The following is a 27915-nucleotide window of genomic DNA, read 5'->3' on the forward strand; positions in this document are numbered from 1 at the left end:
AGGCCAACATGTGTAGCACTGCAAGTAGCTTAGTCTGTGGAGGGATGTTCGTGCAGCACTGGGATGGTATCTGTAGCCATGGCGCTATCTGGTTGAGTAGGCGTAGGATGTAGGACCTTTTCAGCCTGTAATGGGCAATCGCCTCCTCTGGCAGGAGTTGTATCAGGGTGATCCGTTGACGGTAGACCCGCTCTCTTCTGCGGCACAGCCTCTGTGGTGGTGGTGGTGGTCTTCTTGGGGCTCCAAGTTGCAAGAGCAGTATCTCCATGGCATCATTGAGATTGCCAGTGAGACTCTGGGATTGTCTTCCTTATATACAGGAGTATTAGTGCCATTTTTAAGACCAGCTGTTCTGGAGAAACTGTTGCTTACAGTGGCAGGGGATATAGAGCAGTTCAATGATCTCTGGCAGCCGTTTCAGTCCCTGCTGGTTACTGACTTTAGGGAACTGACCTGCCCGAGACGCTAGAGGAATCGGCCTCCTGAATGGACATGTGACAGGGCTCCTTCAGGGGGGGATTGGGGTGGGAGGGCGGGGATGATCAGACTTGTGCACTGGATGAGGGGGAGGGCGGGGGTCGGGGGGTTTTGGGGGTTGGGGTTAGGGGAGGGTGGTTTGGGGGGGGGCTTTTTACGACTTTTGCAACACTGCTTACCCTCGAGTGGCGTAGCGGACTAACGCCTTGTTGGAATGTTCCTTGAAGGGCCTCCAGCCAAGTACATGGTCTTCGCAGCAGTGCCCTGACACCTTCTATGATTTGTATTGTTTGTCTCTCTGTGTTGCACCAATAAAAATACCTTAAACCTAAAAAGAACTGCTGCAAACTGGGGTTAGCAGCAGTTGTTTCAGGGGAACACCTACCTTGCATCTCATTTTTGTTAAGTACCGCTAACAGAAGTGACGATCCTGAAAATTAATGTTTACGCTGGAAAAGTGCAGCTAACCTCAGTTTTTGGCACTTTGTAAATACGGCAAGAAAAAAAGCTGGCGTAACATCAAAAAATGTACACTACGGCAGGATTAAGTTCTTGTAAATATGCGCTCTAGTGTTATACAACTGCGAGTAGGATCAAGGGAGCGTTGTCCCAGAAAGCTAGAACAAGGGAGACTCAGTTTGCCAGCTAAAAGTGGACCTCCAGCTATTCCTGAAATGTCTGAAGAATCTAATCTGAGTGGTGACGAAGGTGACGGTCCTGTTTTGAGGAGATCAAAAAGCTTGAGGGTGCTTTGTCTGAGATATTGTTCTCCTGAATGGACTTACTTGGCTGCAAATGACCGAGAGGGTGAATTTGAAGAATTCTGGGACAATATTGGAGGTTCATCTGCTGTTACCTGACTTTCATTGTCAATCATATTTACTATTCTACCTTCTTAATCCAACAATAGATGGCCATGTGGTACGTGGTGTCTTGGAAAAGTTCGATTCTCCTATGTTGGATCCAAATGAGTTTCCTGTGGAAGTACATGAACTGTGTCATTCCCTTATGGAAATCATTTCCGATAGAATGCTTGTTACCAGAAGATTTTGGAACTAACTACTGGTGACAGGAGACTTTTATAGATTGCTTGAAAGGGATAAGAAGACTACCTAGGCCCGAGTGAAAGAAGAACAAAATTCGGTTTGCTTTGAGAAGAGCGTGGAGTAGGCTTAGGGAAGTCTCACAAAGCTTTGTACATAACGCTGTTGCACATTACAAACTTTGGTTTTGTGTTTTGCACAGGTGGAGACTGACAGAGAAGACTCTGCTGCTGTTATTCTCCACCTACTGGTCTGACTTTACAGAAGTCAAGGAAACTAACTAATATTACCGTAGACGTAGATACATACTAGGGTTTACCTTGTTAATTATAGTTGCAGTATTAATGTTGTTGCTTGAAGGACTTTATTCCCCTGCATCTAATGCCGTAGAGGAGACTGTATTCTTCATCTGGATAAGAAATGTAAAGAGTATGCATCACTGTATCAGAATAATGTTGAAAGGACAAGTTTTTACTTTCTTGCCCTAGCTTTACCGATATTGGCATCAGTCCTTGCTCTATTTTTCTTTCTCTTCCATGATTTGTGACCCCTTGACATTACAGTCAAGACTAAGCTTGGTTTTGCTTTCTATGTTTTGTAGGGGAGGGAGGGAAAGAGGACGGGTGCAACCCTCCAGGGGGCTCCCAACCCTTCAGCCCAAGGCCAATGCATACCTGTGACATCTTAGAGACTCAAGGACTCCTCGTCACATTCTACAGGGGGCACCATCATTTTGCATGATGCCACGGCTTGCCTGGAAGCTTTCCATTTCCTTTAAAAAAATGTCCTGGTCAGACAAAGCAGCTTTACCACTGCAGACAATGTAGATCTTGCCGAAGACTTGGCCATCCTACTGGGGTCTTGGACTTCTGTCAGCTGTTTCACACCAGACGGGCCAGCCAATCTGCCTGTAAGACCATAAAACGCCTCCACGCAAACCCAAGAAGTCCTGGTCTGTCATTAACTGTGAGTTTGTACAGCAAGATGTGAAGTGTAAGTGTTCCACACGCATGTTTTCTTGTGTTTTGTGTGTTCCTGTAAGCGCTTACTGTATTGCCAGATTTGACTGTTTTCCGGATGCACTCGTCCATGAACAGGTGTGATACACAGTCAACAGAAATGCTCCCGACGTTCACAGTTTCAACTTCCTGTCTGAGCCGCTCAGCTCACCACAGCTTCCTTCCGGACTTGCAGTAGAGACAAGGAGTCGCACTGGAGCACATGCCAGTCGCAGCTGCGCAGCCTCCTCTGAGGTGAGGCGCGGATACAGCGTCAGTGCTCCTACCTCCTGAGTAGGGCCCCGGATCATTGGCGCGGCTTCTGCTGATAAAGGATCAGCGTCCAGCAAGGAGGCACGTTTTTTGGGGGGTGGACTGGGAATGAGGACAGCAGGGCGGCCAACGCGGAAATAGGGCTTGGAGACAATGGAGCAGCGCTCTACCAGGTGAGGCCGGAGGGACAGGGGTGTTGAATGAGGGCAGCAGCGGGTGGAGTTGCCAAAGACAGAAGTACAGCCACTTCTACGAGTAGACTCTGGAGCTGTGATACATCCTCTCCAAAAGATATGCCCAGGGCCAAAGTGCAGCCGCTCTTAAGTTGCAAACTCCAGAATACTGGTTTGGCCCCTTCTGAGGCGAGGGATTCAGTGCAGTGATACAGCCGTCCTGAGGTACACGTGCGGGAGCAGGGGTGAAGCCACGGTATAGGAGGAGAGCGACTAAAACAAGCCCATGGGATAGTGGTGTTGTCAGCAGGTGACGTGTGAAAGAGTACAGAGGTGTTGTCAACGCAGCAGTGCAGCTACACCGAGTACAGAACTGCATCCAATCCCAGAGTGCTGTCCAAGGGACGGAGAAGCACTCACTTGCAAGGCACAGCCACAGCCACAGCCACAGAAACGGCTGAAGCATCCGTATCAAGGACACAGTCGTGTCATATGATGTAGTGGCACGTACGGCTTCTAGAATAGCATTGCAGCCACTTCTGTGGCACATTACTGTCACCATCTTACGTCAGGGGCCTAAGAAGAGTGGGCCAGCCAGCAGCAAGACGTTGACTGGGGGCGGTGGTGCAGCCAAGCCTGAGTAGAGAGGTTTGTGGCGGCTGTACGTCTGAACATCTGAGTTTAAGGTGAGTGGACAAACATGTGCCTTGTGTCTATTCTGCGTGTTCTACAAATGGGCAACTGTGTGTCTCTGGAGTTATGCAGATAACTGTTGGTGATGTATGGCAACTATATGTGACTGTTCGAACAAGATAGATAGAGACATCCCTTCCATCGCTCCTTGAAATTTCTTCATCAGTTATTTGCCTGCTTCACTTGGTCCGCGTGGATTTTCTTACTTCACGTGTTGGCTCTGTTCTCACCAGTACTGGATATTTTTACGGTCTGATGTTGTTCTATGCTCCTATTTTGGTGTTGCAGTATTTTTTTTCCCTTACTCCTGTTGTCATTTGTTGTGAATAGTGGCCCTCATTTTACTCTGGTGAGAAGTTAGTGTTGTAGTCACTAATTTCATTGTTATTATTCAGGCCAGATGTTGGTTTCATGACCACTCAGATCTTATGGTTTCTCTTTGCTGAAAGTCTTATTGTGTGACCTTAAATGCTTCGATTATTTTCTTTTAAGAAGTTAGCTCCTTGGTCAACAATGTTCTTATTTATTATTTTCCAGGTGAGAAGTTTGTTTTCGAATGCCTGCGATCATTGATTTTTAACTGTATAAATGTTGACTCTTTGGTCTCTATGTTTCCTTTTATTCAAATGAACGATAATAGTTTTGTGATCACAAATTGTCTCTTGCGCTAGTGGCTATGTGTTGCCTCTGTGGCAAATAATTTGCATTGGATGCTGTGAGTTTGTGGTCACTCATGCCTCATGGTTTTCTTTTGTCAGATGCTATTTCCGTGTGAATGAACTTTTTCGATATTCTTGTGGGCAGATGTTGGTGTTTTGATGACTAATTTTCGTATTATTCCTCCAGCCTGATTTGGATTCTGTGGTCACTTAGACTTTCTGGTTTTCATTTCGGTAAATGTTGATTTTATGGGCTCAAATTTGCCTGCCACTCTGCAGGTCAGATGTTTGTTTTGGGTTCATTTTTACATCAGGCTTTGGTTCGGTCGTCAGTGATGTCCTTGGAAAACATTTGAACAATATCTAGATGAACTGTTTGCTTGATCATCAGAATTTGACAGAAGCACAATTGTTTGCAAACGTTATGTACATGACACGTGCACACATCTCATTCCATTCTTAAGATTGATTACTGGGCCTCTTCAAGGTGAAACATTGATTTCAGCACTTTTTTGGCCTCATGACTCTACTTTTCTATGTCGTGTGTTAAGGTTTTTGTAATTCTCTTTTCATCTAATACTATAGCATATCATAACCCACCTTTAATTTCCATGCATTACCTTTCAAAGAACATATCCAATCCTACAATTACAAGAAATGTAAAATGAATGTTTTTCAACCATCCAGCAGGCATTACATCATGCATGCTTTAATTACAAGTGTGTTAGATATCACCCTTTGTTTGAACCCCACCCAGGCCTATGTACTGGTGGCGTCCCTTCATTCACTTCTATTTGCGATTGAAATTATTAGTATGATATTAAATATGGTGTTCAATACACAGTCTTGTCCAGTCGTAGTATTGCTATTCCCCAATTTATGGTATTGACTTCATCATCATTGACATGGCTATACTTAACATTCTGGTTTTTCCCCAGTCTTTCATTATCTATTACTAATATTGCTGAAAAGGGTTTCTGTGGGCAGATATACATTCTGATTAGTAAAGTCAGCCTTTAACAGGGCTTTAAAACAAATTAAATGTATGTTAGAGTTTCTATGGAGAGATGAGAGACACTGTTGCATAGTGGTCATGAGGGAATCCGAGGAGGTGGTCATGGGGGGGGGGTTGCCAAAATGTATTGTCGCACTGGGCGCCAACAGCGCTAAAGGCGTTGTTGGCTGGTTTCACACCGCTTGGCTTCTGCGAGCGAAGTTAGAATCCATCAGTGCGCTAGGCCAAAAGGACATGACGATGCATCGCCAGCTCACTGTAAGTTATGGATAATAGATAGAGGAATGGGCAGGGCTGGAATGAGAACAAAAAGCAAGCCTGGCACCCGTCTCCTTTCCCATATCTCTGTTTATCTCTCTTCTCTTTCTCTTTCATTTCCCTCTTTCATTACTCTCGCCTAAAGCGTAAAGCACCTCTATTTACGTGCGTGTGTGTGTGTGTGAGGGAGGAACCAGCAGTTGCCCCCTGGCATCAAAAACCGGCTCCGATGCAATAAACGGTCCGTTTGGGTCTGATGGGGGCAGGAACAATGCAAACACCTGTATAATTAAGTGGGTACAGAATGCCAGATCTACTAAATTCGCGTGACCTGGTTAAGTGTGAAGTCTTAACTCCAAGGAGAACTAGACACAACAAGGGGCAAGCGGAATACTGTGTGATATGCCTATGCATAGCAAGTGTAACTGCTGTGAAATTACGCCTCTGACTTGGTTTACTCTTCGGACGTTTGTCCTCAAACTGGAGTTTGTACTGGCGGGTATACCTCAGGTACAAATCTACTGCAGTGCACTGCTGAGTTACCTTTGTGCAGCCCCCATCCTTGCACTGAAATGGCATTTTAGCTCAAGTTTGGACAAATACATCATTTGCGCAGGGCTCTTGCTAAATAAGGCGACTCACACCATTTCTCAATCACGCAATGCAGGGCGGCAATTTTTTCATGCAGCTTTGTGTTGTTTGAGCAATAGTAAATCCAGGTCTATGTACTTGTTACCTAGAAATGTGCTTCATTTTCTCCAACAAAAATATTTCAGATAGTCCTAATGGACATGCACTGAAATTTCTCACTCTTATTTATACATTGCTAATTTGTTTACTCTTATTAATGCATTGTGCAGCCTTTCCACAATCCAGAACCATTTGTAAATGACCTATGGACATTTTAGCTTGGTGTCCCTGATCCCTGAATTGTGACTATTTATCAATGTTGTCCATTGTGCGTTCCAGAGTGGCCTAACAAGGTTTCCATGGACCCTAATGCATGGAAGAAACAAGCATTTGCAATGCAATAGGTGTCGCATTTACGTGAGTGTGAGCTATTGGCATTGAAAATGACTGCCTTTTATTTATGTTTTGGTTTTGTAAATTGTCATTTACAATGCAAATAGCTTAAACTCTTGTAAATGCGAGAAATTTTACGTTGCAAATGCTTGTTTTTTGTGTGCAGTTTTATACAGCGTGAAGTTGACCCAAAGGGATTGGCACAATTAACATGAGCACCAGCTACATTACACAAGGACACATTCATTTTTTGGTCGGCACAGGGAGATTAAGTGATTTGCCCCAAATCACAGGATGTGAAGCCGACGCTCCAAAATCGGCAGCTCTGGCCATTAGGCCACATCAATGGCCCTACCTAGATCTATGTGACACACCATTTCATAGAACGTTGGTCCTGACACTTTAAACCTAAGCAGTGGCTGTCATACCACTTGTATCACTCAATTACAGTGAGAGTAAATGGGCTATTAGGGTACATAGCGAAAAGATCAAATTGGCACAACTACAATGGTGGTGTTGACCTCCCCTTCAGACATGGCACAATGCTGCCATGAGAAACATGATACACAACGGGTTGAGGCACTTTGGTATTATTTATGTGAATTAACATAACTTGGCCTCTTTTAAAATTATTGAACAAATACACTGGGGTTAAAAAGATTTTTTGTTTGGCCACACACAATCTCCCTCTATCCGTTTTCAAAGTCTTACAAAATGATGGTTATTTTTCAAAATATTGTGTTTTCTATTATTTTAGTACCGCTATCAATCCGCTTTCCTCTTTCTCTCTGCTGCCCGTTAAGCCCCTCTCATGTGCCCTCCTTGTTGTACAGTGTATTTTAACATTAAATGCCCATGGGATTATTGGAAAATTTGAAACTCATCCCTTCCACCCAAAATCTTACTGACCAAGCTACATCTCTGCTGAACTGATGCGGACTGAAGCTTTTTTCTCTACAGATCCTCTTATTTTTTTAATCAAAGAACATCTGATTATTAATCAGACGGTCTTCCAGTCGGCCACCCGCTGCCCAACCTCTGCCTTAAATCTCATGTCACTATGGATAGCGATAAGAGAGAAAGACACCCTGGGCCAGATTCACCATGTTAAACTGAGATGAAAGTCTAACTTTACTACTCGTAAATGCCTTTTGTGAATGCCGAAAGCCGAAAACATAGACTTTTGTCTCAGTTTACCTTTGTGAATTGGGCCCAATGTTTGGAGGCTCAGACTGCAGTATGTGCTGCTGCCAGCTCCTCGAACATACAGTAGAGATTGGGATAAAAAAAGATACCAGGCAGTTTATTACGACTAAGTATTCATTATGAGCATGACCCTCAGAACTAACATTACCAGTGGTGTCCCTTAGATACCAGTCAGGTGGTAACCCTAGGCAGGGAGCTGAGAGGGTTCCCTTTTCACTTCTGAAGGGTTAGTGCACAACATATTCACAAATCCCTAGGAAGGGCTGTATAATGAGTAGGGGTGGGCGGAATTTGCGAAATGTAACTTTCGCAAACTATTGCGAAAATGTAAAAAATCTCCGCAAACACGCGGAAATTTCGCGAAGACGCAGAAGTTTTTTTTCCCGCCCGTTCACGGTATTTTCTGCATGATCGCGGCTCGCCAATTTACTTGTTGAATATGATGTGTTTGGGGTCTCTTGCTACTTTTCGCGTTCGATATGACGTGCCCGCGTCCTCACGCTCTCGCTCGCGGTGGAGAATGATGTGTTCGAGATCTCAATCATCTCATACTCTCGCGGTGCATGATCGCGAGAAGAAAGACGTGATCGCGCGACTAATTACGTGATCGCGTGACGAATGACGTTAATGCGGGCGCGAACTTTTGCGAGACAGCGCAAATGGCTACCAACAATCCAACATCTCGTGGAGAATGCGACCGGATCGGGAAAACTTGTCGGCGAACGCGGGGAGTCAGGTAAGGCGATCGCGCGCACGCGAGAATGTATTTTTTTACAGCGCGAGCAAGAAAAAATTTTCCGGTAAGATGCGGATTGCGGAAATTTTTACATTTTCGCGCTCTCCGCGGAACGCAAAAATGTCAAATTATCGCAATATCCGCGAGCGGACTGGAATTTTCGCCCAGGCCTAATAATGAGTTAGTTGTAAACTGTGGAACCTGGAGACCTTGATTTGAATCCTGACCAAATGTTCTTAGACAATCAGTGTATGAAAGCATATCTCTGCTTCCTTTTTGGCAAGCTTGTGAGTATTAAGAATCACTTTAAAAGCTGCTACTAAGTGTGTGGTTACACAATAAACCTGGACTTCATATTACCTGGGGAGGGGAGGCAGTGCCCAGTCTCATGGTCCACTGTGGTGGTAAAGATATAGCCTTGGGAGCAATTACTACTTACCTTCTTTAACAAATGGCTTGCTCATTGGAAAATCACACCATCCCTCTGCCTTTGTTCCCTAACCCAACAATATGCAAGTTGTAGACATATGAGACAGTGGATGTGGAAGTGTTAAAATGCAGGGCCTATAGAAAGATGAAGCATTGAATAGAGAGACACTTGAAAAACTTTATTCGGTAAGGAAATTGCATACCATAAAAGTATTTACACATAAAAATATATTAGCATTTATGCACGTTTTCATTTTTGCAGAATTAATTTGTTTAGCCTAAGCAATTAAAACGGGTGCAAAATGACAAGAGCAAGTTTAAAAGAGGTGATATAACATTAAAAAAGATAAGAATAGATTAAGAGAGTTAGGGCAATGTATGACAGTACAAAAACAGACCCCCCAATGGCAATTTTAAGATGCATAGGGGGGCTAATCCCAATTCATCGTAGGGTATGTTTAAGTATTCCGCAAAAAGCATCTGTCAGTGAGTTATTTAAACAGAAATCTTCATCTAAAGATTAGCTCTATGTCGTGCACAGAATTTTAAAAACATTGCCATATTTTTTGCCAGTGATTCTGTTTCTAGCAATTGAAGGGCCATGAAAGCTGGCCGGCACTGGTTTAGGCCCAATTGTTTCAGAAATGGGATCAAATATAGCTTTCTTGGCTCAACGTAAAATTTGCAAAACATTATCACATGAATGGTAGTTTGGGGGGAAAGATCGTCACAGGGGCACGGCATCAGTTGGGTACTCCAGTCGTTTTGCCCAGGGAAAGTAATTAAACGATGGAATATATTCAATCGCATTCTAGTAAGTAAAAATTTCTCGTAATTGCTCAGGTTAGAGTTCAAATATGGCTCGATTTGGTCTGTTGTCTGTATTGAGAAAAACAGTTGGGCAGAATTTTTATTTAGTTCAAGAGCCAGGCGCAGGTCAGTTAAATGGGTTAGACAAATGTCTCGCAGCCTTTTTCTGGGGATTGAAGTGTTATTTTGGGGATTTAAAAAGAGGTGCTCAAGTTCTAAGTCCGTTAGAAACTTTTTGACGGATGCGAGCCAAGTGATTGATAGTCCATGGTCCAAGTTCATACAGTCATTTATGAGCTCCTGGGTAAATTTTAGTTCTGGTGTCGTCCAGATGCGGTGCCATAGGAGGATAGGCTGCATGCGTATCACGTCCGTGATGTATGGAAGGCCCAGTTCGTTATGAATGTTAAAAGTTGAAGTGGACGATGGGACTCCCAGCAGGAATTTCATGAAAGAATTTTCTGTCTTTTGGAGTAAAGTGACGTGTGCATTTCCCCAAATCCCAGCCCCGTAAATAGCTGTACTAAGGCATTTTGAGTTATAAATATCTAACATTTCCTTTGATGCTCTTTTGCCCAGCCTTCGACCAAACACTTTCAGGGCCGTTGTTGCTTTTAAAAACTGCGAGTTTCTGCTCTCTATTGCGCTTTTCCAGGTAGATTTATTATCTATCACGACTCCTAGATAGGGATAAGTGGTAGTGTCCTCTATTTTCGTGTCGTGTAGATAAATATTTTTCTTGTTGCGTGAGTATTTCCCCGATGCCATCACAAAGGTTTTTTTGATGTTAATGTTTAAATCCAGTTGCTTCATAAAGTCTGTATATCTGATCAGGGCCCGTTGTAACTCAAGGGGGGTGCGGGCGAGTATAACTGCGTCGTCCGCATATAGGAGTGCGGGGATTGGGCGTTGTTTAATATGTGGTTGGTCCTGGCTGCCTTTTAACAGAGCTGTTTCTAGTCCGTTAGTGTAAATGTTAAAAAGAAAGGGAGCCAGGACACAACCTTGCCTTACTCCTCGTTCAATTGCAAATGACGATGTTAGCTGTCCCCCGATGCCATATCTTACTCTAGTAGTGGTATTCGAGTAGATTTCCCTTATATAGTTAACCAGGTTGGGGTCGATGCCCAGTTGTGTCATTACGGCCCAGAGCTTGATGTGATCTACGCAGTCGAAAGCTGCGGATAGGTCAACGTATGCCATGTAAAGACTGCCACCCTTTACATGAACGTACTTCCCTCTCAGGAGTGTGAGGTTAAGGACCTGCTCTATGGTACCTCTACCTTCCCTAAACCCGAACTGAAGGTCGGATAGGGTGTTATTTTATTCGGCCCAGTTTTGTAGACGTGCTAAGAGGATTCTGCCTACTACTTTACCAAAAGAATCCAATAATGAGATGGGTCTATAGCACGCGGGGTTATTCCTGTTACCCTTTTTAAATATGGGCACTAAGATTGAATCAGACCAAGAGGTTGGCAGTCCTACGTGGGCCAGTGCGTCTAGGACATTTAATAACAGGGGGGCCCAGAGGTCGATGTTTGATTTATATAGGTCCATCGGGACCGCGTCAGGACCCGGGGCCTTTCCTGATCTACTAGTATTCAGGGCATTCTCAACCTCCGCAAGCTCGAAGTTTATATTTGTGGGAATCATTCGGGGTGTAGATGCGTGATGGTTGTGTGATTGGGGCCCATCCGGTTTTGAAAAGATTTTTGAAAAGTGGGTGACCCACTCTTGTTCTGGGATGGTAGTCTCAAGTGTGCCAGTTGCTTTCGGTCCTGACAGAAAAGAGGAATTTACAATCTCCCAGAATGTTACCGAATCTTTATTTTGGCAGCTGTTATGTAAAGCGATCCAGTGTTCTTCTTTAAGTTCTCTTTTCCTGGATGCTACTGCCTTGTTGTAATTTTGTCTAGCTGTTAGGATTTCGGAAGCATTTCTTGGGGAATTTTTAAGGGCGATCTTGAGGGTTTTATGGGCTCTTGAGCATACTGAATTAAACCATCTGAACTTGGGTTTATCCTGAGATGTTTTCTGTGCCCGGGATTGGACTGTCAAGGCTTTCTTGACCTGTAATGTTATTAGGTCATAGTTAGCCACGATCTCCTCGGGGTTAGTTGACTCGGTTAGACAGACTTCAAAAGCGGGGCGGGCTGCGTTAATTATAATTTCCAGGATATCAGTGGGATTGATTTTTGACCATTTCAATGCATAACCGTTTGGACGAGACATGGAAATAAGTTCTGCGCAGAGTAATGTTTCTGGTTTTTTTTGGGGGGCAGTAGTTTGGATTGTGACTGTCAATGGGAAGTGATCACTGAATGCACTGTCATGGGTATGAACGTCAGTAATCAAATTGGGGGTGATATTCCCTACTAAGATGAAGTCGATGCAAGAGGATAGGCCTCTGCCATTGAAAGTTGGGACAAAGGGAGTTATAGGGGTGGTGAATTCGTTTGCAAAGGACAGTTGTAAATGGATCATGTTCTTATTCAGGACAGACCCATTATGAGAATGTGAAAAATGGGGAATGTTATTTTGTGTGTGGTCTAAGTAGCCACAGTTACCGTTTGAGGCATTCTTACATAGTGCTAAGTTGAAATCTCCCCCCCAGATTATTATTGGTTCCCTGCCTTTAATAGAGGTTAGTTGTTTATGTAAGGAGGCACGGATTTCTTTTATGACCCCTGCAAAGCTATCTTCCGGGAGATTGTTGTAGAAGTTAATGATTAGAATGGGTGACATTCTGCTTATAGTGATACGTATGATCTGGTATTGTGGTTCGGCTTTAAGGGTATGGGACTCCAAGGATGGTATTAAGTTTGTTACGTAAATTGTTAGTCCACCCTTTGCTCTCCCAGATGTAGAGGGGAGTGCTGGGCTAAAAAAAGTCTTATAGCCATTTATGTGTAGAGGAGTTATTGACCATGTCTCCTGAAGAGCGATAATTTCGGATACTTTAATGAATTTTATCCATTCTTCGTTTTGGATCTTTGAGCGAAGGCCTGATATATTCCAAAAAGTTATTTTTAAAAGTGAGTTTGTTTTTTTTTGTTTGGGGGTTGACCTGCAAGTGTTTTGATTATGTACAATGGGATCCATATTGGTACTGGTGTCACCCTCCCTGTCAGGTGTAATTGTTATTGGGGAGATAGTTGCGGGAGTGTTGATATGTTCAGCATTGGATTTGATCCCTTGGTGTTTTATAGATGTTAAGTGGGTTGAAAGAGGGGAAATCTGTTGTTTTCTTTGGTGTGACTTGGATTGGGCAGTTGGTATTAAGGCTGTGGGTAGATGGGCTAGTGGATAGATGCGGGGACTGTGGAGAGATGGGAGAGTCTATATAGGTGTGACAGAGATCTGATGCAGGGACTATGGAGAAATTATGGGAACTTGGAGTGATGCTGGGCTCCAAAAAGAAGGGTCAGTGAAGGGCTGTGGAGAGATGGGGCAGTGAAAAGTTGTAGAGTATGTAGCAAGATATGACAGCTAAGAGATGCAGGGGCTGTGAGTAGATTTGCTGAGACTGTAGAGAGATTCAACAGTGAAACAATACAAGGGGAGTGGAGAGAGGAACTAGAGAAGAGATACCGGATTTGTAAAATGATGTCGAAATGAAGAACGGCTGGGGAAAGAGTTGCAGTGTAAAAGATAATTATAGCACAATCCTGCAAAGTTGCTGCCGGTTTTTGTATAATACAGATTTGTCACTTTGTAATGTTTTTGTGTTTGTTTTAAGCATTCAAGCTCTACAGAGTCACTTCCCCTCTACCAAAAACTTCATTGCCTCCATTAAAAGAGTATCAGAGTCACAAAGGATCCAATAGTCAAATCCTCAGCTTTCCTCTTACAATCACTTGGGGTCTGGTGGGATAGTCCAATTGTGGTCCTATGTGGGAAGCAAGGCATAATAATTTGTGTTGTGCAATGAAAGATCAGGAATAGCCCATAGTGTCCTTGGTGGCATGGAGACATCCAGTGCCATTAATAATGAGATACAAGCCCATGTTGGTTGGTTAACTAAACATAATGTTCATGTTAGGCTAGTACACACCTGTAAAACTGTTTGAACTGAGACACCAGAGTATTAATTTGTTCTCAGATGTAGAAAAGGATAAACACATAGCTGCGAAGAGGGGCCAGGTCACCAGGGTTACAAAATCCAAGTCCGGTGTCTGCATGCTTTGACTTGTACACCCCTTTACTGCAATGTGGCCAATGGAACTACATGCCCCAGCATGCAGCGTGCTGTTGATTTATATTGTATGGTACCCGATAGTAATTGCATTTGTATAGTGTATAATACCTCTGACGAGGCACTGAAGTGCTTTGCAGTGGGAAGGTTGCTGCTCCAGAACCCAAGGTTAGTGGTTTTATATACCACACATGTGTGTGTGTGTATAAACTGGTCACAATTTCTCGTTATCCATTTAATCTGTAGCCCCTTGCATGCCCTCTACCCTAAAATCACGTGCAGAGATGCAACTGTCGCCTTGTGCGATTCAAAGGCGTGACATACATATCACAGCCTATTTCAGAGACGGGCGTTCAAGTCACTGAGCCATCCTGCCGATTTTCTTTGCATATTTTATGTAGTGCGCCTATCAGCTAATTCACCTCACTGACGGCTGAGCTCAGATATAGCCTGAGGGAGCATGGAGTTTTACCTTCGTAAGGCTTGGGTGTGAAATATTACCCCTACTGCAGCGCAGGGTGCATCACACCTCTGCAGGTGGAGAGGGGACATTGGCGCTAAATAGCAGAAACGTTTACCTAAACTATTTCACACTCAGAACAAGAATTTTGAGTTCCAGTTTTATGTAGAGAGCTTTATACCTCAGTCTATTCATTAACCGCCATAAAGAGCGGGTGCTTTTATCGTCCAATTTAACACAGCACAGACATCTTAGGAAAGCTGCGTTTACCTCGTCAGGGTGCGAACTAGTGACCAAGGGGAAACAGCAGGTGTTAGTGGCGAGCTTTTAACTGACATACTGTTGGACTTGGCCCTTTTTGGCAGGTTCACCCCTGAACTTTTTGCCTTAAGCTCTGACATGGTGGTAGTGGTTTTAGGCCTCTGTGCACTTTAGCACTGTGGCCCAGTGTAAAGTGCGTGCGCGCTCTGAGTGCATGTGGTGAGATTGGCCTTGCCCTCCCATAGGAATGCATGGGGGATATGTGTGTCCATGGTAATTCCTGGTATGAGAGGAGTGCAGGTTCGAGTTTAGTATGTGCGGACTCGTGAGAATAAATGCTGCGCAATGGTGTGCGCAGATTTATGGTGACTGGTGGAGAAGTGCCACTTTTAGAAGTTGGCATTTCTGTGTTCAATGTGTCTGCCTGCCTGATGTGAAGTGCATGTCTGGCTTGTGATTGACAGGAGCTGAGAGGGCTGGGGAATTCCAGGAGCCAGGGTGAGTTAGCTCAGTGGTGAATAGAGAGATCTGCATGCAGATGGGAGGGAGGAGTTGCACCTGGGACCTGAATAGGGCTGTGCCTTCCCTCCACAATGCTGGCTCCGCCCCCTGTGGTGCGTCTGATCACCTAGCCCCCACCTGACAAAGGAGAGAGGAGCTGAGTACAACAACGTGCTCCAAAGCTCCCCTAAACCAGTTCTGACTGGTATCCCCAAGCCCTGTGCTGTGACACAAAGGAAAAGGACATATAAATATAGGGGCTGTGACCCCATGAAAGTTGTTCAGTGTTCCTGTTCTGTTCCTGACGGAGGGGACTTGCTGCTGCTGGGGCCCAGGAGGGACCGCCATGGGGGCTGCCTCCCTGCTGGAGGGCCCTGTGTGCTGGCCCCTGGGCCCAGCTCTGCCCCTGAACCCCTTCCTTGGACTTTGCCTGCGCTGTTCCTGACCTCCAGGACCTTAAAAGGGACTTTGTGCTTCTTCCCCTGGCGCCTGGGAACGCTGTGTCTTAATTTGCCCCTTTATTGCGAGGAGGGGCCTCTGTCCATTGCTCTGGCAGCGCTGAGCTGCCCTTGAGGGAGAGGGAATCTCTGGCGTAGGGATTCCCCCGTGCTTCGTAATTGAGCAGGTGCCCACTCTGCGTCTTCGCTGTGATTTTAATTAATGAGCGGGTGCCCACCCCGCGTCTTTGCTGTTATTAAATGTGCAGGTGCCCACCCCGCGTCTTTGCTGTTATGAAATACGCGGGTGCCCACCCGCTTCTTTGCTTTTATTAATTGAGCGGGTGCCCACCCCGCTTTATATTTTTAATGAAGAGGGAGCCTACCCCTCATTGCGCCAGGAGAACCGGGATCACCGCTGCGGCCCGAGTCACGGCAAAAGCAGAAGGCAGGCAACATGGTGCCTGGTGGCAGGCGGGACTTCCAGTTTTGCGGAGGAAGTCCCGCGCACGCCCACGCAGCCTGAGGAGACGTCTGGAGCCCCGCAGGCTCCATACTGAAGTCCCGGTCCCAGGAGAGGGACCAGGCGAAGAGCAGAGTGCCGGCCCAGGAAGGACCCGAGCGGAGACCGGAGCAGAAAGGAGCAGAGAGGTCTTGCCCCACAGAACCGGTGAGTAATGGCTCTTTGCTGTTTGGTGCCCGTCCGATGCACAGTCTGAGTGGTCCCGTCAGGAGAGCGGGCCGCTCCCACGTTGCTGGCAGAATTGCTGACAGAGGGCCCAGGGGGGCCCGTGCCTTCCCATTGGGCAAGCTTATTTTCAGAGCCCCGTGTGGCTCCAACGATAGGCATAATCATTTGGGGCCCATGTTCATTTCCCTCCTTGGCGTGGCCGGTCCTCCACAGCTGCCCCGTCTGCTAGAGGGCAGCTGCAACGTCTGTAGGGCATGTTGGTACCCAGATCGGAGCACATTGTCGGTGCACGTGTTCCTGCCAGTTTGGGCATATTTGTTCAAGGGCACAGTGAGTGCCAGTGCCCACACTTTTGCCTTTCACAGCTGCGCAGCACTTAGTGCCAGCTGCCTCGTTTAGGCCCTCATGTGATACTCCCAGCTGCCCAGCAAGTAGTGGGCAGCTGCAACGTTTAGGTCTGCGCAGTGGCGCACCCTTGACTTCCGCTGCCTTGGCAGCTGGACATAGGGCATTTGAGTCCTTTTGAGATGGCCAGTTGGCCAGGGGGACTATTAGGTTTGTAGGGCACCAGGCCCTGATTTGATTATGTGGTGATAGGAAATGTGATTCATATAGTATGATTTACGCACCCTGTTCTATACCTCTAAATAGGTTTCTATGGTTATGAGGTTGTTTCTCATATTATGGTTTATGCTAGTGAGATTATGTTCCACTGTGTGATTTATGCCCCTAATGTAGTTATTCTTCGGAGGTTAGGGTCTAATGCGTTTAGACTTCTGAGATGATTGCATAATGTGTTTATGCTGGTGAGGTTGGCGCAGAATGTAATTCGCGCCTGATGTGATACTGTGCATAATGTAGCTTATGTTACAGGCTGATGCTGAGTACAGTGGTTACCAGTAGTTACTGGTTGTGTTCTATGTTTATGATAAGTTCAACATGGTGGGCTCCATATAGTATGGGTGAGGCATGTGAGGTAGTTAATGCCCCTTTGATTGTCCCAACCAATGATATGCGCAGGCTGAAATGGTTGCATGTTAAGGCTAACCAGCAAACTATAAACAGCATTAATTCCCAGGTTGATGAAGCGGTAACACTTCTTGAACAATTAAACCCTAAATATCCAGGGAGTGATAAAGCAACCAAAATCCATGAGAACCTCTTCATAGCTATTAAGGACTATTTCCAGAAACCAGCAAAGAAAGGTGACATAAGAAATGCCAAACCAGTGAAATGGTATAATGCTGAGTGTAGGCAGACTAGAGTAGCTTTAGGAGTTGCGATCAGGGAGAGGGATATGGTGTCTATTCGTCTTGCCAGAACTGCGTACAGAAAAAGCATAGCCAATGCGAAGAAACTGTGGGATGAGCAGCATTGGCGAAAGCTAAAGGAAGCAAGCGACAAAAATGACTCTAGGCTATTCTGGAACATTGTCAAATGGGGCAAGGGGGGTTCACCAGAGCCCCCTGATAATAATGTATCCAAGGAGGACTGGATCAACTACTTCAAGCCGCAGTATGCAGACACTCAGTCCAATAACTTGATGACTGAACATAGACCTTCTTTTTATAAAGACAATTTATTCTGCAGTAATGAGGTTATGATGGCCTTGAGTACAGTTTCAAATGGTAGAGCCCCGGGTCTAGTTGGGGTGCCGGCGGACCTTTTCCTCAATGAAAAGGAGCGCTGGTGTAAATACATCCTTCTCCTATTGAATGCGGTTGCTCAGGGCGCTAATATACCGGCGTCATGGCAATGTGCAATTATAATTCCTATCTATAAGAAAGGAGACAAATCACAACCAGGTAATTATAGGCCCATAAGCCTAATTGACACCATCCAAAAGGTGATAGGTAGGGTGGTTGTCAACAGACTTTTGGACTGGGCCGAGGAAAATAACGCCTTATCACCATTTCAAGCAGGCTTCCGAAAATCTGTAAGCACAATGGATCAGGTCTTTCGTTTTTCCATTCTACAATGGAAAACCGTGCTACTAAGGAAGGGCAGCCTGTACGCAGTCTTTGTAGATTTGCGGGCCGCCTTCGACCTCGTTCCAAGGCCCAAACTGTGGCAAGTATTGAAGAACCTGGGCATCCCTGAAGAACTTTTAACGATGTTAATGAGGCTCCATGAGGCAAATTACGCGAAGATTCAGTGGGGAGGGCATGGTAAGGTAACCTCTGACTTTCCAGTGAAGCGTGGGGTACGACAAGGATGTTCTATGGCCCCCACACTGTTTACATTGTATATTAATGGAGTTGTTTCCCGCATGTTGGCAGAGAATGTTGATGTCCCGTTACTGGCTGGTACCAAGATACCGATTTTAATGTTCGCCGACGACACTCTGATTTTATCCAAGACCCCAAGTGGTCTACAACACGCTCTAATAATCTTTGATCAATTTTGTAAGGACCACGGACTAGAAATTAATGTGTCTAAGACTAAGTCAATGGTTTTTAACCCTCCTCGTGGCCGTAAACCCCATATTGTTATGAATGACCGCCCATTAGAGATTGTCAATGCTTTTACATATTTGGGAATCCACATATCAAACGATTTAAGTTGGACCAAACATATAAATACTGCAAGTATAAAACATAGGCAAATAGTTGGTGCACTTGGTTCTGAGCACAGAAAATGCCTAACAAAACCAGTAAAACCTGTGCTCCAGGTATATGAGGCCAAAGCTTTAGGATCATCACTTTATGGTGCAGAGTTATGGGGCTATGAGAACCTAGGGAAACTACAAACTTTGGAAAATAAGTTTTTTCGACTTATCACAAGTCTTCCCAAGAGCACCCCCCTGCTGCCATTAAGGTATGATCTAGGCAGAAAGGCATTAATTGACTTAGCAAGATTAAGACCAATTATGTATTGGCGTAGACTTTGGACTACACCCAAACTCTTACACTATGCGGAAGGATTTAAGGATATAATCAATGCAGATGAGTACCACAAAATAGGATGGCTAAATGAACTAAGGAAAATGCTGGGCAAACTAGGCCTCAACATGTTATGGGAAAATCCGGAGGTGGTCACTTTTCCAACAAAGTCTAAACTTAAAGAGATCTATTAGGAGAAGGTGGCAGAACGGACTTGGAATGAAATCAACCAAGAGATTATGGCTGGAAAATTTCTGCAAGCAAAGTTCCTCCCAAGTCTAGAACCATACTGGCACACTATCACTAGCCCAAGGGATAGGAAGTTGCTTTTCCAGATTAGAGCAGGTTCTCTCCCTCTTAAATCCCTAACAGGTAGGTGGGGAGGCCCCTCAAATAGTTCTTGCCCATCCTGTGGAGCACATGACGAAACAATCGGTCACTTTTTATTTGCATGTAAATCCTATGTAGAGCCCAGACGTATCTGGCTTACTCCCATGTGTAAGAACTTGGGTACGACCAGCAGTGTAGTGGCATTAAGAATTATTTGTACTAGTTCTTCATTGTTTATACTAATAGCCACTTCTAAATTTCTTGGCTGGTCATGGTCCATTAGACAAAAGTTTTTAGATAAATGAATGAACTGGAGGTCATTAATCAGAGTGTACATATTTTATCTGTAAATTTTATGTGACAATGCATGTGATACATTTTTTATTACATTTTTCCTAACTCTTTTTCAACCGATTTAAATATTTTATAACAGTTTTTTAATGTTGTTTGTAAAGCTTTTATGAGTTTATTCTCGAATAAAGCAATTTTAAATTTGAAAAAAAAATTGAAATTTGAAATTTGAAAATTTGATAAGTTCAACATCTACTAAGTTCACTTTGTGATGGTTCTGACAGTGGTCTAGTTGGCCCTGTCAGGTGTAAATAATCCCTTGTAAATATAATCTAGTGCCAGGTGGCACAGTGTATATTATGTGTTTACTATTCTAATGTGTTATGAGACTACAAAGGCTATTTTTGATATAACCTTGTGTGGAGTTCCTTTTGTAGTGTGCCTGGCATGTTGCTGTGTGCGTGCGCAAATGATTTACACATTGCCTCTGGGATAAGCCTGACTGCTTGTGCCAAGCTACCAAGGGGGTGAGCAGGGGTTATCTTTAGCTTGTAATTCCCTTGCCCTGACTAGAGTGGTGGTCTCTGCCTGGCTTTGGTGCAAGCCTTAGCCAACCAGAGATCCCATTTCTAACACATACCTATTGAGCATTAGACATATAAGCGTGTTAATCAGTGGACGGAGGAGACCATCAGAGAGCAGTGTCAATGAGGAGATGCCTCGTCATTGTATTAGGCACTACACAAATGCAATTACCATCCAATACAATACAATATACATCAAAAGCGGCTGCTAAAGTGAAAGCAGACATCACTGCAAATTAATTATCTAAAGCTGTGCGGGTGCTAAAGTGAAAGCGGCCCGCATTGGAGATTAATTAAAAAAAGCAGCGGGCCGCCTAAGTGAAAGCGGCCTGCACTGGAGATTAATTAAATAAAGCAGCGCTACCGCTAAAGTGAAAGCGGCCCGCAGTGTAAGTTAATTAAATAAAGCAGCACAGCCACTAAACTGAAAGCGGCCAGCTCTGGAGATTAATTAAATAAAGCAGCGGGCCGCCTAGGTGAAAGCGGCCCGCCGTGTAAGTCAATTAAATAAAGTAGCGCGGCCGCTTAAGTGAAAGCGGACGGCACTGCAACTAAATTAAATAAAGCAGCGGGGCCGCCTAAGTGAAGCGACCCGACTGGAGATTAATTAAATAAAGCAGCCTGGCTGCTAAAGTGAAAGCGGACCGCACTGGGTATTAATTAAATAAAGTAGCAGGGTCGCCTAAGTAAAAGCGGCCCGACTGGAGATTAATTAAATAAAGCAGCACGGCCGCTAAAGTGAAAGCGGCCCACACTGGAGCGGGGCGGCCCACACTGGATATTAATTAAATAAAGCAGCGGGCCGCCTAAGTAAAAGCGGCCTGCACTGGAGATTAATTAAATAAAGCAGTGCGGCGGCTAAAGTGAAAGCGGCCCACACTGGAGATTAATTCAATAAAGCAGCGGGCAGCCTAAATGAAAGCGGCCGCAATGGAGATTAAATAAATAAAGCAGCGCAGCCGCTAAAGTGAAAGCGACCTGCACTGGAGATTCATTAAATAAAGCAGCAGGACCGCTAAAGTGAAAGGGGCCCGCACTGGAGATTAATTAAATAAAGCAGAGGGCCTCTAAGTGAAAGCGGCCAGCGATAGAGATTAATTAAATAAAGCAGCTTGGCCACTAAAGTGAAAGCGGCTCGTGCAGGAGATTAATTAAATAAAGCAGCGCGGGCACTAAGCGAAAGCCACCCACACTGGAGATTAATTAAATAAAGCAGCGGGCCGCCTAAGTGAAAGCGGCCTGCACTGGAGATTAATTAAATAAAGCAGTGCGGCGGCTAAAGTGAAAGCGGCCCACACTGGAGAATAATTCAATAAAGCAGCGGGCAGCCTAAATGAAAGCGGCCGCAATGGAGATTAAATAAATAAAGCAGCGCAGCCGCTAAAGTGAAAGCGACCTGCACTGGAGATTCATTAAATAAAGCAGCAGGACCGCTAAAGTGAAAGGGGCCCGCACTGGAGATTAATTAAATAAAGCAGAGGGCCTCTAAGTGAAAGCGGCCAGCGATAGAGATTAATTAAATAAAGCAGCTTGGCCACTAAAGTGAAAGCGGCTCGTGCAGGAGATTAATTAAATAAAGCAGCGCGGGCACTAAGCGAAAGCCACTCACACTGGAGATTAATTAAATAAAGCAGCGGGCCGCCTAGGTGAAAGCGGCCCGCACTGGAGATTAATTACATGAAGCAGCGGGGCCGCCCAAGTAAAAGTGGCCCGTTGTGTAAGTTAAATAAATTAAGCTGCGGGCCGCTAAACTGAAAGCAGACCGAGCTGCAAATTATTAAAATATGTACCAATGTAAATGCGGGCTGCTCAGTTGTGTGTGTGGAATAGGGAAAGACCATTAAACAAAATAGTGCTCACCCACTAGATAATGGAGACTGTGTAACAAGACAAATAAAAGGTTCAGTCGATATGGGTGGTAACAAATGGAGACAAGGCGGTACCAAGGATGGACTAACAAGCCTATGTAGAAATCAGACAGTACAATAGAACACGGTCACAGTGGATATCAGTTTTACAAGATACGAAATTAGGTTATTCAAATAACACCATGATGAATTCAATCAAATGTGATTTTATTCATAACACATGATCATCAAAGACAGCATGATTGTCTTTACATTTAATTAAAATGGTACTCGGAGAAGGAAATAGAGTACTCAGGAAGGAATGTGTGCTAGTGAGGGTTGTAGGAAAGGAAAGGCATGTGCAATATATACATCAGATATATCTGAAACCTATCCAGCCTAATGATGGCAAATTAATACAAAACAAACATAGCAAATTGTAGCCACAGATAATTAATCTCTGTTGTCTATGCTTGCAAAGTGACAAAACACTGTCGACGTTTCAACCCGAATATGCAATAAAGGTAATTAGATCATTTTCCTGGGGTCTTCATCAGGACCAAAAGGGGGGAAAGACGAGTGCCTAGAGATTGTCTCTAGGTGCTCTTCTTCCCCCCCTTTTGGTCCTGATGAAGACCCCAGGAAAAGGATCAAATCATTTTAATTAATGTACAGACAATCATGCTGACCTCGATAATCATGTGTTATAAATAAAATCACATTTGCTTCAATTTTATCATGGTGTTATTTGAATAACCTAATTTCGTATCTTGTAAAATTGATATCCACTGTGACAGTTTTCTATTGTACTGAATGCTACCCGGGTCCAGTGGTATTTCGGGTCACCCCATTATTACATAACCCCCCTTATGTAGGAATCAGACGCCACCATCTATGAAGGGCAAAGACACAAGCCAATGACAAATATGTGTGAAGAGTGGGCGGGGCTCTAGTGCATACCCTAATACAGCATGCCTGGCGGAGCGAGTAGCACATGCGCGCAACCACTAGGCTCGACCTAAAAAATGGCCCCTCTATTCCTGGTTGCAAAGTAAAAGATGGCCATAATCTGGGTGCAGTGGTACTCTCATGCCCTCGGCCCGATGCCTCTTCTTGCACTAATGATGACTACACCCTAGATTGCTCCTGTTCTCTAAAATTTGTTCTGGCAGTCATTAGTCAGATGTTGACACTGCGGTAACTAATACACCTATTATACTCATCCTCAGATATTGTTTTGTGTTCATTAATGTCCTATTGTTCTCTTTAGAAGGTTTGCGGTATTACAAGTTCCACAGGATGTAATGGAATTGTAATTTGGCAGAAAGGATATCCCTCACATTTATGACGGAGTAACCCTGTCCGCCAAGATTGTAATCAGGCCCTAAATTCTCTGATAGTCTCTTATCCGATGTCAATTCCTTGATCACTACATTTCTTGTTCAATTGTCGAGGGTTGGTTGAACGGTCACTCTGGCACTGGGAGCTATTTGCTGGCCACATACAAGGGCTTGCTGTGTTTTTTTGGCTCGGAACGTGCGAGGCATTTCATGAGTTTCTGACATTCGTTAACATTTTCTTGTTCTGCTCTATGACTCACAGCACCACCTACCCTCGATTCTCAGAGGGCCTTGGTTTCCTGCTCTAACCGTAGCTGTGGCTTGTGGTCTGTGCCTAACACAGCATGGCTGCTTTCTGCAAACTCTGCCATAGCTGCAACAGTGTGCAGATTTGCAGATGCGTGTAGGAGTTATATCTCAAACTCATGTGTGAGGGTATAAGCTATGGGGATGTTTGGGGGAGGAAAATGGGTGATCAGCAATGAAAAAAAAGTGGAGCTAAGAGAAAAGATAACTAATGGGAAATAATTTCAAAATGGGGTAAGGGCATCCAGTTAGTGACGGAAAGGTGAGTGTAGGAGACTGGTGAGACAGGGGTGGAGACATGAGGTTTGTGATTGATATATTTATTTGTTAAATTGGATAGTAATACGTAGTAGACTTGTGTGGAAGAGGCAAACTGTAGAGCACAATGGTAGAATTTTGTGAGATTCTGAAGCAGCAGTTTGGTGAGACCAAGGGGGGATGGTGAAGAGTAATGAAAACGTTATTTATAATTTTAAATAGACAAGAAATTAACAAGATCAAAATTTCATGCGTGCCATTACTGAGAATTTAAACAAAACAACAAGAGCAACCCTTATGTCCAGGTGACCAGGGGTATCAAGTGATCCTTGAAACATGCGTTCACATGGAACTCATTCAGAAGCAAAATATGAATATCACAGATATTTCTGTGCGGATTAAATCCCAAACATATAAATGTTAAATCAAAGACATTTGGAAGGAGCAGTGATAACTCAGCCAGTATGTAACACGGTTTAGCCGAACCGAGTTTTATTAAAAAGCAATCACAAAATTAAACAATTATTTTTGGCAGTGTGTAGTGAGAGAATAGTAGCAAAAATATCCCATGTATGTAAACAACCCAGAACCAAAGAGATAATAAGAAAAGTGAAATTAAGTATCACTAAAAGAGGTGATTGGTTGATAAAAATACGAGGCAGCAGTTTCAGTTAAAAACACTCATGGTAACATAAATTCAATTTTTGTATCAGCCAAAACTTTGTCTGTGACTGTAATCGTGTCGACAGCGTTTCGACCCTTTAAGAATAATATGGTCTCATCAGGACTGGGGATGTCTGGGGTCTAGAGAAACAAAGGGCTCAATGTTAGGGAACAGTGGGTAATCTATTGTGATGTAATATTATGTAGACAATTGAAAAATAAATACTGGCTGGACTGGAAAACATTAATGAATTCAGTCAGGCTTTCCTTGACCTCAGATATAGGTAATTAATAGTTGGGGGGGGGCATCCCTCTCATTATCCACCACAAGAGGACTATTTTTAATTTGGACCAATATACCCCCCACTTTTGCTGTATTAGCCTCGAGGGCTTGTTCTTGCACCTGAGCAGTATCTCTTACTGTCTTTTTTAGCCCACTCCACGCACACCCTGAGGGAGGCAACAAACTGCCTTCAGAAATTACCTGATTGACATAGTTCAGTGCAGGTTGTGTTTGTATGCCTACGGGGGTCTGCGGCACCTCCAAAGTTACAGGGGCAATCTCCTTGTCTGAGGGGGAGAGCTTACCGGTGCCCAGGTCCTTCGTAGCCTTCTCATCGGCATGATCCGAATTGCCCCCCTGTGGTGGTTCCGCACAATAGCTGTAGAACAGTTGAACTGTGTGGGTGCTGCTGGGGGGCAGTCCCGCCCTTCCCCTTCCTTTTGCCTGAGGTCTACATCCGGGTTGCCGCCTGCAGATGACGCCCGGGTTTGACGCGATGCAGTTGCTGGCGCGGTCTCCTCTCCGGAGCCTGCGGCTGTCAAGGCGAGGTTCGGCCCACTCAACAAGGGAGTGGCGGCAGCATTCCCTCTGAGGTTACCACCAGAAGTCTTAGGTCCCATCACTATCGACAAAGACAGCAACTTATATACATAGTAGACTTGCTGAGCAAAGCCTTTCGGGACCTGCAAGGTTGGAACTGATCCCAGGAGGCTCAGTGGGCCCACCGGGTACTGTTTGCTCTGAAACAATCAGTCAGATTGGACACAAATCCCCTTGCTGTGTATTTTGGGAACCAACTGCTGAGACAAAGCATTTATGAGAAAGCTAGACCTGAAGTCAAACGATCTGTAGGAGATATCTCATTTTTTTGTCAGACTGGACTATTGTCATGTAACGGTTGACAGACGATGGCAGTTGCGCCAAATGATTAAGTCATTTCAGGAGAAAGGGGCTCGGGCTTTTTTAATAAATTCAGCATGGCTGAAAGTGGTTTGGGGGAAAGGACCCGGTTCTTCTCCTCCGAGATTAAAGCTAAGGAATTCCTTGCCGAGGCTGGGGTGTAAGTATAAGGTTCACCCCTTATGTGGTTACGTTATAGTTAGCAATATGTGAGTAGCGATGAGGGACAGGCCTAGTCCCTACTGCCTCGAAAGGGATTATAGATTTTTCTGGGTGGGTTTTTTGTAGAGGGGATGCAAAAATAGTATTTTCTATTTTTTTTTCACTGGTCAGGGGGACTGCTTTCATCTATCACAGACCGATCATTGGTCTGTTTGATTTCATTGCTGGGTCGGTCTGGGATGGGACGGTGGAGTTGAGTAGTAGACTGGAAAGGGGGTGGGGTGGGATGGGTGGATGGTGAGGTGGGGAGAGTAGGTAGAGTGGGGGGGAAAACCCAGAGAAGCAGCAAGAAATCTGGTTTTGTAGGCTAAAACACCGGGAATGTTTTGGCAGTCCGTGGAATGGTAGACTACTTCTTATTCATATGGGTCGAATAACCATATGTTCAATAAACGTGGGGGGGATTAATGATGGAACAAAGCGCATGAGGGTGGGAGAGTTATGAAGATCCCTGGAGTTTGATATAATAGGCCAACAGGAAAACCCATATCTCATAGGGTAAGAACAATCCCTAATGATTAGTGGGTATACGCTTATGGCATGCTCAACTCAGAATTCTATTGTCAGGGGGTGCCAATCCATGTTAGAAATAATATGGGACCAGCTGAACGAGTCTTAAAGGATGAATGAGGTAGATGGGCATTGGTTGCATTACCCATAGAATTGACTGTGTGCACCATCTATGGCTCGACTCAAGATGACCCCAGGGTATTGAAAGATCTTGAGGTGGAACTGGCATCTTGGCCAGACCCATGCTAATTTAAACATTCATCTAGAGGTAGCTGGTGTCCTAACCAATAAATATCAGGGGAGAAAGCCACATGTGCATTGGGCATTGGGAATATATACTATTACTTTGCATGTGTTACATCACATGCTTTTACAATGCGGTCATTACAACGACCACGTTGTTACAACGTGAACCATTACAATGCAAGTCGTTGCAATGACTTGCTGTAGGGGGCGTGCTAGATTTAGGAATAGTATAATTTACTATTCCTACTCCAGTTTGCGCAACAGCAGGGAAGGTGTTGGATTATAAATCCAACACCAGTGCGCCCCGTACAGCAAGTCGTTGAAACGACTTGTGATGTAATGGCTCGTTATTACAATGCGGTCGTTGTAACGACTGCCTTGTAAAAGCATGCGATGTAACACATGCGATGTTATGGCTGTTTATTGGGCATTGGCAGCATTAAGTTCTAGTCATAGCCCAGTTGATGTTCGGGCTGCCAAGAAACCATGGGATCCAGGATTTACTTATTTCTCATTTCCTCATAGACCATATGTCCACTCTCTAGCTTCCACTACCCTGCTTGATAAGATTGGAATCAAGAAACTACCCAAAATGTTATCAGGCCACAACCCCCTGATCTCTGATATCATGGTTCAAGGGTATACCAAGGGTCAGTCTAAATTGACATTTGATAGGAAATTACTTACTAATAATATATTTAGTGAACACATTAGGGGCTGGATGTTATGATATTTTGACATAAATAGGTAGAGTGCTTCGAGGGAAATAGTCTTGGGTGCTTTTAAAGCAGGTTTAAGGAGAGGGGCCATTAGCTTTGTGGGACAGTGGAAGAAGCAACAGAGAGATGAGATGAATTGGTGGATCGCACAGCTTGTAGTGTTAGAAGATGAACATACTATGGCAATAAATCAGAA

The 27915-nt window shown here is 44.5% G+C and overlaps 1 protein-coding gene across 3 annotated transcripts in view; it reads left to right on the forward strand.

Annotated features, from left to right (window-relative positions):
• The first annotated feature begins 2710 nt into the window (after nucleotides 1-2710).
• The window catches only part of LAT (linker for activation of T cells), a 379514-nt gene continuing 354309 nt past the window's right edge, over nucleotides 2711-27915 (forward strand). For 2 of the 3 annotated variants that reach the window (XM_085618961.1, XM_085618963.1), the window contains exon 1: nucleotides 2711-3650. The gene's annotated coding sequence lies outside the window, so the exon portion shown is untranslated. The remainder of the gene's footprint in view (nucleotides 3651-27915) is intronic. The other variant, XM_085618962.1, reaches the window with a different exon arrangement.

The sequence above is a fragment of the Triturus cristatus genome, chromosome 7, assembly GCF_964204655.1.
Source record: "Triturus cristatus chromosome 7, aTriCri1.1, whole genome shotgun sequence".
In the NCBI taxonomy this organism is placed as follows: Eukaryota; Metazoa; Chordata; class Amphibia; order Caudata; family Salamandridae; genus Triturus; species Triturus cristatus.